The following is a 12,244-nucleotide window of genomic DNA, read 5'->3' on the forward strand; positions in this document are numbered from 1 at the left end:
GCAGTGTCATGTTAATCTTTCAAAGTGTTGGGATTTTGCAAAATTATGGATTTCAGATTTTTGGATTATAGATGCTGAATCTATATTGCTGTATTTTCACTCTGATTAGATCATAGATAGCTGATTTATTTATTCTGCACAGTAACTATTAATAACACATGGTTAATGTTTGAAATCATATTTTGGGATATAAACTCCACTGAGTTATTAAGACAAAATGCTTGCAGTTCTTGTTATATGCATGTATCATTTGGATCTCATATTCTAGACTGAAAACAATTAATTCTGTATTACACATGTCAATTTGAATATTATGCAAAATTTTGACTTTGGCTTCATGTTTGATAAAAAGCAGCTTTCTTTTCCACAAGTCTATGTAGACCACAAATTTCTGAGGTGAAAAATTTGGAATTTTTAAAATCATATCATGAATCAAAAACACATACCATAACATAAAGCTTCTGAAGCTCACCTTGGTTTCAAAACTACCAAAATGTGTGTTGGAGTGTCTGTGAGTTTGAATGTGTATGTGTACAAACCATTCAAATCCACCATAATAGGTGCAGCAATAAAATTGAGAGCACACACTGACTTCAGAATAAATAAACCACTCACATCCCCATCGGCAGAGCAGAGGGAGGTATCCAAAATAGTGCTGAACTGATGTTTTCTCCCTTTCTGTGTAAATCTGTAAGATCTGTCTATAACTCCACAGATATACTTTGGGGTTCACTGATTTCTCCAGAAAATTACTATTCCTACTCATTTCTAATTTAAAAGCACATTCTGTATTGATAATTCAAAACCCAAAATAGTAAAACACAGCAGAATATTAGTGTCATCATTCTGAGAAAGAAAATGTTTTGAATAATTAAAACTTCAAATTAATAAAAGTGTTATCTCTTTATATTAAAGTCCACATTCTTTTATTTTAGTCACTTTTAAATAGTTTTATTGTATTTTTGAATTACCATGCTTTCATTGTGATAATTCCATGCATGAGGACAGTGTACTGTGAACAAGTTCATGCCCTTCTTTATATTCCCATCCTCTCCTCAGGATCCTTTCCTTCCCCATCCCCATCCCACCGAGTCTTCAAACCGTCTCCCTTTCACATTCATGTGTCATTATCATCATGTGCTGCTTCTTCATCTTCATCATCACCATCACCATCATCATCGTCATCATTTTAGGTCTAAGTTCCACAAATGGAAGAGAAGATGAGCAATTTGGCTTTTTAAGCCTGGCTTAACTCATTCAACATGGTGATCTCCAGTTCCATCCTTTTTCCTGAAAATGACATAATTTTATTTTTCTTTACGGCTGAGTAATATTCCATGTTGTGTTTTGGGGTACCCCAACGATTCCACAGTTTAGCTATTATGAATAGAGCTGCAATAAGCAGAGGTATTCAGGTATTTCTCTTGTATATTGATTTATACTCTTACACTCTTTCAGATATATGCCCAGGAGTGGCACAGTGGGGGTAATAGAGTAAGTCTCTTTTTAGTAGATTTTTAAGGAACCTCCATACTGATTTCTGTACTAATTACACTAGTTTACATTCTCACCAACAGTATATAAAGGTTCTTTTTCCCTGACATTCTCACCAGCATTTGTTGTTTGCTTGATGATTGCCAATCTAATTAGGGTAAGATGGAATCTTAGTGTTATTTTTATTTGCATTTTATTTATGATTAAGAATGTTGAACATTTCTTTATGTATTTATTGCCCATTTATATTATTTCTTTTGAGAACTGTTCAATTCATTTGCTGCTTTATTAAGTGTATTACTTGTTCTATTGCTGTCTAGTTTTTTGAGCCCTTTGTATATTCTGGGCATTAATCCTTTATCTGTAGAATAGCTGGTGAAAATTTTGTCCTATTTTGTGAGTTTTCTTTTGATTCTGGTAATTGCTTTTGATGTGCAAAAACTTTTTAATTTGATACAATACAATTTGTCAATTCTCCCTCTTATTTCCTGGAACTGGAGTCCTATTCAGAAAATAATTACCTATGCCTATATCTTCCAGAATTTTCTTTATTTTTTTCCTGTACTAGTTTCAAAGTTTTAAGATCTTTGATCCACCTGGAGAAGGACATTTAATTTTTTAACAAAGACATATACGGCATCAATTGAAATGATCATGTGATTTTTGTCCTGGATTCTGTTTAAATGCTGTATTACATTTATTGGTTTGTGTGTGTTGCACCATCCCTGTATGAAACCAGCTTTATCATATTGTATCTTTTTTGATGTGTTGTTGAATTCAGTTTGCAAGTATTTATTAAGAATTTTTGTGTCTATGGTCATCAAAGAGATTGGTCTGTAATCCTATTTTTGTTGTGCCCTTGTCTGGTTTTGGAATGAGTATAATCTGGCTGCATAAAATGGGTTTGGTAGTGTTCCTTCTCACTCTACTGCATGGAAAAATTTGAGGAGTATTGATATTAGTTCTTTAAAGGTTTGGTAGAAGTCAGCAGTAAATCCATGGGGTCTTGGACTTTTTCTTTGCTGGGAGACTCTTTATTAATGCTTCAGTCTCATTGCTTGTATGTCAAATGAATTTAGAAATTTATGCATTTCTTCTACATTTACCATTTTATTTGAATATTCCTTCAAAATCCTCTGGATTTCATTGGTATTTGTGTGATATGCCCTTTTTCATCTCTAATTTTAATAATTTGAGTATTTTGACTCAAATTATAGTCAGATTGCCTAAGGGTTTATCAATGTTATTTATATTTTTGTTTCATTCTATATTTGAGGATATGTATTGCATTAATTTCTGCCCTAATTTTATTATTTGTTTCCATATTCTAAGTTTGTATTTGACATGTTCTTGGGATTTTTGGACCTTGAAGTGTGTCATTTAGGCTTTTTATTTGAGATCTCTTTTTTCTTATGTTGTAGACACTCATATCTATAAACTTTTCTCATAACTTTGTCTTTACTATATCCCATAGATTCTGCAGGTTGTTTTTTCATTTTCATTAGATTCTAGGAACTTTTTGGATTTCCCCCATTATTTCTTCAATGACCCACTGGTCATTCAACAATGTGTTGTTCAGTCTCTATGAGTCTGAATATTTTCTGTTGTTTCTTTTGCTATTTAGTTCTAGTTTTATTCCATTATGGTCTGATAGGATACAGGGAGTTATTTCAGCTTCCTTATATTTGCTAAGACATGCTTTGTGTCCTAAAGTATGATCCATTTTGGAGAAAGTTCCATGGGCTGCTGAGGAGAGTGTGTATTGTTCAGTTGGAGGGTGAAATACACTGTGGATGCCTATTAAGTCCATTTGGTCTGTAGTGCTATTTAATTCTGAGGTTTCTTTGTTAATTTTTTTTGTCTGCATGACTGATTTATTAGTGATTGTGGAGTATTGAAGTGTTGGAGTCTATCTGTGTTCTAAAGTCCAGTAGTGTTTCTTTAATGAAGTTGGGTATATCAGTATTTGGTGTATATGTTAACAATTGTTAGTTCCTCTTGATGGATTATTCCTGTTACTAATACAAAGTGACCTTCTTTGTCTCTTTTAACTTTGGTTTGAAGATATGAGTATAGCTAATTTGGGAGTCCATTTTTCTTGGAAAATGTTTTTCCACCCTTTCACCTTCAACCGATGTTTATTTTTATCAGTGAGATGCATTTCTTGTAAGCAACAAGTGGTCAGATCTTGCTTTTTAATCCAAATTGCCATTCTATGTCTTTTGATTGGAGAATTGAGACCATTAATGCTCAGTGTTAATATTGAAAGGTGTGTAGCAATTTCTGCAGTTTTGTTGCTTTTTATGTGTATTTGATTCTTTCCTGATCTTGGTTTGATTTTCTAGACATCTGGTGAGATTTATTTTTCTCCCATATTGTCAGGGCTGCATTTGTCTTTCTGTATGTAGGATTCCTTTGATTATCTTCTGAAGTGGTAGCTTACTGGTCAAAATTGCTTTAGTTTTTATTTATCATGGAAGGTTTATTTCTCCTTCAGTTATGAATAATACTTTGCTGGGTATAGTAATGTAAATTGGCAGTTATTTTCTTTCAGCACTTAAAATGCACTATTCCTTGCCCTCCCTGCTTCTAAGGTTTCTGTTGAAAAATATGCTATTATTCTGGTGTGTTTGCCTTTATATGTGTCTTGACACTTCTTCCTTTCATCTTTCAATGCTCTTTCCTTACTCTTTGTACTTAATGTTTTAACTATAATATGCTATGCAGAAGTTCTGTTTTGGTCTTCTCTATTTGGAGTCCTAAAAGCCTCCAGTACCTGGATTAGCATCTCTTAAGATTTGGCAAGTTTCTTGCTATTACTTTTTTGAATGTGTCTCCCTATGCCCTTAACTTGCACCTCTTATCTTCTTCAATGCCTATAATTAATAGGTTTGGCCATTAAATGGAGTAGCAGAATTCTTGCATATTCCAATCATATTTCTTCATTTTTTTAAATTTATCTTCATCTAATTTTTCTATTACATCTACTTTATCTTCAAGCCCTGATAGTTTGTCTTCCATTTGATTCAGTTTGCTGGAGAGTCTTTCAACTGAATTTGTTATTTGACTTTAAGAGCTTTTCATTTCCAGAGCTTCAATTTGATTTTTCCCCAGGTTTTCTATATCTTTACTGAATTCTCCGTTCTTCCTTATTTATTTTAGCTGTTTGTTTATATCCTCCTTGAGTTCATTCAGCTGTTTATGTGTATCCCCTTTGAGTTTATTTAGTTGTTGATTTTTATTCTTTTTTAATTCATTTAACTGTTTATTCACATTCTCTTTGATTTCATTATGGTGTTTATACATGTCTTCTTTCATGTCATTAATCATTCTCATCATTCATTTGAGCTCCAAATTTGAGATTTCATCCCTTTTACTATCATTCAGACTCTTTGTTGCATGATTGTTCATCACTTGAGGTGTCATATTCTCTGCTTTTTTCATATTTTATGCACTTATACATTGAAATTTGCTCAACTCTAAACAATTTGTTAGTTGGGAATTTTAGTCACCCAAAGTTTTTCCTCTATCTTTTGGCATGACTGGGTAGTGTCAGGGTTGTTGTACTATTTTTCACCTCTAGCTTAAGGATATAACTCAGCAATAACAAATTAAACAATTCAATATCAAACCACATATTTATATGAAGTAATAAAACATTGGTGGAATCATCTATACCACCAATCACATTATATATATATAGCACTAGCATTCTTATATGTGCAGGAGGAGTATAGAAAAAAAATGTTATTATGTAGGAGTTAAAAATTAGGTAATAAAATAAAATTTTTTAAAAAGTTGAAATCAGCATTATTCACAGTAGCCATAGGTGCAAACAACCCAAATGTGCATTGACATATGAATAGATAAGTAAAATGTGGTATATACATTTAAAAAATAGGTAATAAAGCCAGGCATCAGTGGCTCACTCCTATATTCCTAGCTTGGAAGGCTGAGATCAGGAGAATCATGCTTCAAGGCTAGTCTGGGCAAATAGTTTATGAGACTCCCATCTCCAAAATAACCAGAGCAAAATGGACTACAGGTGTGGCTCAGATGGTAGAGTGCCCGCTTTGCCAGTGTGAAGTCATAAGTTCAAATCCTAGTCCCACCAAAACCAAAAATAGATAATAGAAATATGTAAGGTAAGGGAAAAAATAAGGAAGAAGGGAAATTGGAAGGGGGTGAAGTATAGGGGCTTGATGAATACAAAATAATAGTGTGCAGGAATATAGTTCAGTTATTGTGGAGAAGGATGCTGTAGTCAAAGTTTGCAATCAGATAGAGAAATTAGGAATAAACATGAGAGGTAGAATAAGCCACCAACAGAAAAATTTTTGAAAAAGTAATTTAAAAATTTGAGAAGATAGAGGTAAAAATATGAGAAAAAAGAAAAAGAAAAGAGATTAAAAATAAAAGTCAGTATTTCTTCCTTGTTGAGAAGAATGTGTGCTTGCTGGTCTCTATCAGTGCAGTAGATGCTCTCCTTCAGTCTCTGGTCCTCAGCTCCATCTGCAGTTCTCCCATTGTTTTTCCTGACTTCTAGTCTGGTCCTTAGTGTGCAGGCCTCTGGTCAGCTGGCTCTGCCAAAAATACTCTGATGGCAGATGTATTTATTTGTACCCACTTGGCTGGGCAATGCTATTAGAAATCTGATGTTCATAAGAAAGTGCTTCCTGTTTCCTGGCTTCCACTCTGCACCAGAGACAAAGTCACCAAGCAGCATTTCCATTGACCCCCTGATGGGTCCCAGGTGTGCCCTTTTAATGTCTGTTTTACAGATGTAAAAGTCGGTGCTTTTTAAAAAAAAAATTTCTGTAGCCACTATTGGCCCTCCCCTAGTTTTCTAACTTGCCTGCTATTTTATGTAACCACATGCCTGTGGTTTTATTTCTGGTTTATAGAGACATGGAAATGTGGTGTGAATCTGCAATCTGCCTTCTTCCTTTGCATTCTTTTAATCACTTTTAATGAAAACTTTTCTGGAACAAATAGAGTTTCCTGTCTTCTCATATTGAGGTACATAATCTAATTTAGCTTTAATTATCTTAAAAGGTATTATGATTATGAGTTGCTGTAACTACAGTTATAGGTGGTATATGCCCTAGGAAGGGCTATGTTGCCTCTTTTCCATCACTGTGGTTTTTGGTTCATTTTCTTCTTTTCCAGTAAATCTTGATTAAAGGATGTATGAACAGTGTCTTTACTTACTACTTGGTCTTCCAAAGATGTTTCACTTTTCTTTTAAAATTTTATGATTTGCAATCAACATTCAAAACATTGTCTTTGATTTCCACACTGTCCTGATTCCTGACCTTGTCAGACTATACCCATTCTTCCTCTTCAACTGTATTACAGTTTTGTTTTTTTTTTTATAGATGTAGCCTGTATTTTCTCAAAAACTCTTACAAGATTGTCTTGGGAAATGATGCCTAAACCAAAGAACATGACTTCTTCTAACTCACAAAATACAGTACATAGACAACCATTAGCAGGGTAATACTTCTATCCAAATCCTTCTCAAGGATCTGAGGATTAATGATGACGTTCTGTATTCTCACCTGTGAAAGAAAAGGATGGTTCCAGGAGAGAAATAGAAAATATAATTCACAGCACTTGAACTGTTCAGATCATTTCAATCTGTGTGAAAGAAATAAAATACAATTTTAGTATTTCTCACTTGAATCATTGGGTAAAATGTGGGTCATCAGTCTAAAAATAATAAAAGAGAAGGACAAGAAAGAAATTCAGGGTGGTTTGAAATAATGTCTTGGTTTTTTATTTGTTAGGCCTGAAATGCTTATAGAACATCCAAAAAAATTAATAGAAATATAGAAACCATACACCTGAAACTTAGAAGAGTGGACTAGAGATACATATTTAATTAGTAGTCCACACAGAAGCAATTATAATAGACAGAGTCATTTAGGGAGAATTTATGACACAAAATTTGAAAATACTATACCAGGCATATTGTCCCCAGAAGGCTACATTTTTTTGTCTGCAAGTGCAATTAAGTTTTAAGTTGACAATAAAAAAAAAAGGCAGTAAAGTATATTTTTGGTAACTGAAGAACACACTCTAACTCACAGTCTGGAGAAAAAAACTCACAGTGGAAATCAGAAAATGTCAGATAACTGTCAAAACTTGAGTATTGCAGCTAAAGCACAGAAAACACACAAATTTATTGTCTCAGAAGCAAGGAAAATAAAGGAAATGTGTCACCTGGGTCAAAAGGGAGAGGATTTGTTTCTAAAGGAAAAAAGAGGTTAACAATAAATTCTGTCTATGAGTAAGATACTAAGTCTCTAGAGGTAGAGGAACATGCAGGAGAAGGGAGCTTGAGGAGTTCTGTGAAAAGTAAGTAAAGGATTCACCAGGGACCTATAAAATAAGGTCTGAGTTGTGTTAAGGCTGAAATTTAAAAGACTTATGCCCAAAATATAACTACAAAGTCCTGTTATCTTTTATTGGAAGTGGATTATAGATTTGAATCCAAACTTCTTACTAATCAAATGGTGAAATATGATAAGTTATGTGAGTCTCCTCTCCCTTGGATAAAAGCATATTCATTGTTCAAATGGAAGGTGGAAATCCATGATATTAAGTCTTCATGCTTTTCATTTTTCAATGTAGATTGATATAATGCCAAAGTATAATTCAGTAATTCTAACAGAGGCTAACATGATGAAATCTAATGTATATATCTGTGAAGCTTTTGTTAACTATTGGGTGGTAAAAAGGAATAAGCTAATATCTGAAAAATAATGGTATTTTAGATTTATTGTCTTCTGAATCTAAATTAAGGAGTTAGCCTGAGTATCTTGAGCAAATTACTTAAGCTCTCTAGGCATTTCTTCATCTGTAAAATGGACGTATTTCTAGTACCAACCTCATCAAGCTGCTATATGCATTAGTACATGTGAAGAATACTTCAGGGTCTGGTTAATAAGAAGCACTCAAGAAACATTAGCTGCCATCACTACCACCATCTCTGTACACTGAAGCTTCTGTCTTCACTCAAGGCAAAAAACAATCTGATCAATTCAAGATCAAAACAATGTCAATATAACTGGAGTGAATGAAAGGGAAGTAATACACAGTGAAGCTAGCGAAGTAGAAAGGATGTATATTATGTAGACCTTTGCATAATATAATTTGTAGAAGTGTGGATTTTTCTAAGTGTAATAGGAGGTCATCAAAAGCTTTAAGCAGGGCAGTAACTTGAACTTGTCTGACTTATGCTTCTAAAAGGTTACTTTTATAGTTTTGTGGGTATCAGAGAATGAGGAGAAAGTGCTGAAATCAGATGATTTAAGATTATTTTAATTAAGCACAGCTTGATATCTTGTACTAGGGCTTGGAAGTAGAGAAAAAGCTATTTATGCAATTGGTAACTTAAGATACCAAGAATAAAATTATATCAGCTGTTGAACTGTGATTTTTCAACCTGTACTGGGCATTACTCAAGAACCATAAAAATACAGATGCATAAGGCCAATCTCCAAAAATGCTAAATCAGAATCACTTGTGGATGTCCCATGGGTGACTAACAGTAACAATAAACAACCACATTTTATCTTTCTGTTCTTTCTAGAGGAAGGAACTTTTCTAATAGAATGAAAGTGTTTTCAATCCAGTAAGATAAGGCTTTGGAAGCTTTCAGAACATTCTCCCATTCTCTGCCTGATAATCATCTGATTCTGTGGTGTAGTAACCTGGGAAAATTATTACTACCACTTATTGCCATGTAGCATGACACAGAGATAGCATTCTGTAAATGTTTATAATGTAAAGTAACAAAAGGAAGTCTGTAATAAGCTTTGCTATGGAACATTTCCAGTTAACATTTAATTTGTGCAGGAACTGGACCAGAGAAAGAGGAAAGCTGAATAGCCTTTGGAGTACTGGGTGAATTTGACCACAAAGCAAAAGGTGCTCTAAGTACCAAGATATGTGGAGAAGCCCGATTTAATAGTGGGACTGAGTTAGCCCTGTGAACTATTTATATACTTTGCTAGCATTTTCTCATAAAATATCTGTATTCTACTTGAATGGTTATCTGCTCATACATAAGTACCACATGGTTTTAACAACAGAAGTTTTATGATATGTCTTAATGTCTAGAAAGGCTGCTAATCCTCTTAGCTTTTCTTTTTCAGCCTTTCTTTTCAACACATGGAGCTAAAACATCATGTGTTGAAAAGACCACCTTTGTTCCATTGGATTGTCTTTGCTTTTTTATCAAACATCAGCTGAGTCTATTTGTGTGGATCGATTTCTGGGATCTCACCATCCATTTGTCTGTTATTTTCCCAATACTCATTGTCTGGATATTATAGCTTTTTGTCCTTTTTTATTATATTGTTGTACTGGGGAATATTGTGACATTTGCAAATGTTCTTATAATATATCACACTTGATTTCACCCCCTCCACCATCCTCCTTTATCCCCCCTTCCTCCCATTCCTAGAATAGTTTCAATGGGTCTCATTTTTCCATTTTCATACATGAATACATATTTCCACTACATTCACCCTCCTATACCCTTTCCTTATATCCTTCCCTTCCTACTGGTAGCAACCCCCAGATAGAACCTTTTTCATCTTCCTAGTCTCCATTTTTGGAATTTTATGGGTCAGAATTCTGTAAGTCCCTAGATAGTGGAGCAAAAACTCTAAAGGCAGGAAAGGCAAACTCTTACCCTAAATAGGCATATATCTCTGTGAGGCTGAACTACTGATACTTTCAGGTTGAAGGGGCCCAGTGTAATAAACTTGCCTCAAAGTAGCTAGTTGATGTCAGTCTCCTCAAGGAATTGTGCCACATTGGTGAATCTTTTAATATCTATTGCTGGCAGTTTAGACTATCAGAGGCAGCAGTAGCTATCTATGCCTTGGTGATAGTCCATCTGTTGGACCCATGCCTAGCCTCTGTCTGCTACTATGTCTATTTCATGCACGTGCTACTTGTTCTAGTCTGGGGTAGCCAATGAAGAAGGCTAGCTAATGTCAATGGCAAAGACATTTTATGATCTTTAATGGTGGCACTAAGCTCTGACATCCTCCCAACCTCCTCCCCCAATCCCCTGCTATATGTGCAGAATATCCTTAGGAAATATGGAGATGGGAGTTATTGACTCTCAGAACTTAGAGCTCTACCTAACTATGGGAATGTCTTCTCTTTAGATAATCTAATTTTTATTATTTTGAATTGATCTTTTAGGGACACTTATTACATGTTAATCATTAGGAAAATATGCTGGGGTGAATTAGCTTAGATCCAATATTCAAGTAGCTTATATTCAAGAAATCATTATTCACTTCATACCATACTAAAACCTCAGTGTCTTTGTCCAAGGCATTGGGTTTGATTAGGTTTGATAAAGTAAAAAATCAAATAATTCCTTAAAAGTTTAGAATCAGTGCAGTCCTTAGAGAAAATTAGAAAATAGTCAAGGAATTTCTTTCCTGAGACTTAGTTTTGCCTTTCTATATATTTTTTTTCTCTCAGACATGAGTTCTTGTCCATCTCGAGCATCCAGTGTTCTCTTTCCTTTCTGTAATTTGCCCTTCCAACCAGAGGCTATTTTTAAGGACAGGCCTGGAAAGTACTTTTCATTCTGAGCAATAAACAATTGACATTTAACTGCAAAATATTTTTCTTTCAAGGATATTTACATTTCGATAGTGAAAAGAAACCTGAAACAAATGTAACAAATCTTTAATTACATAATTTGTGGTGTAATTTATTAAGCAGGAAAACATCTTTGGATGATTGGAAGCTTCAATACTCCTCAAATTATTCATACCATACAAGTGGTCACAAACTGAACCTGCAAAGCAGGGCAGAATCGAACAACATTTCCTGCTAGTGCTTTCTAGTCAGGAAGCTCAGGTCTTCATAGCAGTTGGAGAAAGCAAGGTACTTTGAAGTTTTCTCATAAACGTTAAATATTTGTTATTAGCGTTGAAGAGATCTGTTCATCATTAAAGATCATCTGAATAAATATCACTTAAAGCCACTTTAAAATTTTTTCTTGTTCTTAGTGTTTCACTTATTCCAAGAAAATTATAAAATTGCTGTAATAGTGAATATATATTTGTGCATTTATGTCTTCATAGAATTGTAAATATTAGAGGTGCCTCATCACTTGCTTTAAGACATAAAATTTTGTTTTTCCCATCTTACTTCCTTATCTGCTTTTGATAGAAGCATATTGAAAATGCTATTCAGGAATCTTTTCTAATTTTTTAAGCATAGTAGCATTAGTTTTGAGCACTGATCCCATGCAAACTCGAATTTCTGGCAGCAGATCACATTCTAATGTGGTAGCAGGACATTGAGACTGTTTATTGATTCAGCTGTCAACTCCCCTGGGTTGCAGAGATTGCCAAGTATTTGAATTTTGGATGTGTTCTTGGTAAGTGTGGCCAGTTGTTTATTGCAGCAGTGATTCAAGACCACTAATCACAAAAATGCAGGAGTGGCCAAGTAGCGGGCCCTATTTTTCCATCAGGGTGGTCTTCGTTAGAGACAAAGGGTAGTTTGGAGGGTTTGTGCACATCAAGCACAGGCATCCTTCTAAATGTCCATTTTAGTATTTTTGTTGACTAGAACTTAGTGTTAATGGATTCATTTCACTGAAATTATTTCTTTGCTATCTTCTATGACATGGATTTGGTTGAGTAATTTTGTGTTTTTACACAAAAAGTGTTGCTGAAATGGTACATGTGATTAAATCAGATAA

The 12,244-nt window shown here is 34.2% G+C and overlaps 1 protein-coding gene across 10 annotated transcripts in view; it reads left to right on the forward strand.

The window, feature by feature from the left end:
• Col24a1 (collagen type XXIV alpha 1 chain) overlaps positions 1 to 12,244 on the forward strand; it is a 353,893-nt gene that overhangs the window by 109,517 nt on the left and 232,132 nt on the right. The window lies entirely within an intron of this gene.

This window comes from Castor canadensis, chromosome 7 (genome assembly GCF_047511655.1).
Source record: "Castor canadensis chromosome 7, mCasCan1.hap1v2, whole genome shotgun sequence".
NCBI lineage: Eukaryota > Metazoa > Chordata > Mammalia > Rodentia > Castoridae > Castor > Castor canadensis.